A 2,849-nucleotide genomic window follows, 5' to 3' on the forward strand; every position below is an offset into this window, starting at 1 on the left:
GTACTTTTCGATATGTATATGTAGCAGTACTAGTATGTACATACATAGTAGACTGTGTAGTGTGTCTGTCTATCGACATCCTCTTTGCTTTGCTAGCATCAACATTGTCACCCTACAACATACTGTACATATACATATGTACACCGTACAATAATGTATATGTACATTTCATACTTATAATGTATGTGTGTATGTATGTACATATGTATGTATGTATGTGGTCATTGTACTACTTTCTTGGCCTCTCGGCATATCTCCATCTTCACATTAGACAAAGCAAGTATCTCCATCTTCACATTGATTGACATTTTGTCATATAATCCAAATAGGCCATTTGCATTGCATGAGTTTGGTCATCCTAGTGGATACATTGTTTAGTTTACATGAGCTTACAACATGGGCACCCCCCTTTTGCCCACTTACCTGTAGTGAGCGGAACATGAGGGACTTAGGGTGATTAGGTTGGGCATCATTTGGTTGGAATGTCCTTTAAGTGCGAAGTTGATTTTATAAAGAAGCCAATTTCTAACTCTCAACTTCCTAGTTTGACCTAGTCATGGACAAACATCTCCCTTAGGGTGTGATGTATGTTTATATACACGATTAATTAACTATATAAATCATCACCTCAAGTCCAAGGGGAGACAATCAATTATATTCATCAAATGCACATGTATCCACAAACCTCTTACTCCATGGAGTGAGCTTCATCAAATCCAAGAATTCCCTCAATGCATCATCAAACAAAATATGCTCATCCAACTCATCAATATATATCATATAGCCTATCGATTAAAACCTTGGACCCAAAATGTATCATTCAAGGAATTTTGTTGTAAGAAATCGCAATATGTGCCCATCTAATAGAAAATTGATAAAAGTATTTAACATATATATAGATAGATAGATATATTATAAAGTGTGTGGTGTAACAAAATCCAAGCTTATTGGTGGAAGCTTGTAGATTTGCTCTTAGTATTAGTACTAACTAAAGTTGTTTTACCATGTTCATGCTACAAATTTAACCATTAAAAATTGTCATGAATGGTTTGAATGGTAGATATAAGCATTAATCTGATAATTTGACCAACCTCCCAATTATCAATCTAACTCATCATCAATTCTCAAAACTAACTTTATCATCAAGAACTACATGCCAAGGATTATTCATCCCAAAGAGGTTTATGGAAGGTGTTGGGCAAACCGAAACAACTACTTATCTATCTATTAAAAGTAGACCCCATTTAATATAAGAGATTTATCATAATAACAACTTTACGAACTTTGGGTATTTAGCCTTCCAAGATGTCTAAGCTCGATACATTATCCTCTTTTGGCGTCAACCACCTTGGTGGAGGTTATGTAGACTCTAGACGATAAATCTAGCTAAGTTGAATCAATGCATTAACTTTTATGTAGTTAACTCTATTAATCCTAGTGTGCAAATTCTCCTTAATATTCTTGTTTTTACTATATTGATAAAGAAAGAGGCCACAAACTTCCATGAAGTCTTGAGGGCCCCTTTTCCTTGGCCTATCTACTAAGTCATGGTCTTTTCCTTTCCTTGTCATGTTTCTTTCGTCATACATTCTTGCCTTCAACAATCTACTCACTTGTACTTTCTTTGCCTCGCTTTCCAAGTTGACTCAAATGAATGAATTATGTTCAATTCAAAGAAGAAAATGTCCCATTGTAACACCTCTTAGAATTCTTCATGCACCAAATATATTGATGGGAAAAAATAAATGATGAGTTGGGTTAACTTGCCCAAGCATACTTGTAACCCACATCAACGTCAATCCCCCCTCCCACGTTGTCATTCACAATAGGAATGTCAAGTAAGATTGTTAAGCGTCTGCCACCTTAAACATACTTTGTGAAGACAACGATGTGAATAAGTGACATGAAACTTACAAACACATGCACACTCACCGAGGCCAATGTTTTGTCCACCTAATGGCACCCAAAGAGGAGGACAAGAACATAACATTTCATGAATCTCAAACTTGTTGTAATGGTAGGACGGTGCCTCATCCGAACTACTGTTGGTGTATAAATTGGGAACTTCTCTTAATTACTCTTCAACTTCTTGTTGAATTTGTTCGACAAAATCCAAATTAGTCGAATTACCATCTTCGGCACGTCGGCTTTCCGATCTCATGCATGGTCGGTCTTCTGCTTCCTATAGGCTGGTCTTTATTAGGTCGACTGGGTGACATCCATTCTCATTGCTCTCTACTCGTGGCAGATGTAATCGGGCATGCCAAATATTTTGTGTTGTCTATTCCGACCAACACAAAACATGTCCGTGTTCACAAGTCGAAGGATCGTGCACAAATGGAAGGATAAGGAATATTTTGTCTGATTTTGGGGCTTTTTTGGCCATTTCACAAAACACCTTGATACCAGTATCACATGCTCTCGAAAACTTGATGAAAAAGCTGAAAATTTCACAATTTGGTAAAGTTGGAAAATGTCAAAATTTGCCAGATACGAAAAGTAACTTTGTGTCTTTTAAAGGAAAAATGACAACTAATAATTTTTTAGATCTTAAAGAATCAAAAGCGAAAGATTTCAAAACAATCAACTTTTGTATATCATTGAATAAAATGTTGTCTAAATCTGTTACATATCGTTGTACAAAATATACATTCAGAAGTAATTTGCATCATTGTGATCACTCCTTTCATGAGAGTCACTATTATAGCTAATATACAATTGTTACTCTTCCTCCTCATTTTCAAATGTACCAATCAAAGCATTGTCTTCATCTAAAACCAAATGGTGTCTCCAAATTATGTGCACTAAATCTTGTTCACATTCAATCTGAGACACCTTTAAGACTTGGT

Source organism: Azolla caroliniana, unplaced genomic scaffold (genome assembly GCF_043228905.1).
Source record: "Azolla caroliniana isolate FFs.n. ecotype wild unplaced genomic scaffold, voAzoCaro1.0.p SCAF_5, whole genome shotgun sequence".
Taxonomy (NCBI): domain Eukaryota; kingdom Viridiplantae; phylum Streptophyta; class Polypodiopsida; order Salviniales; family Salviniaceae; genus Azolla; species Azolla caroliniana.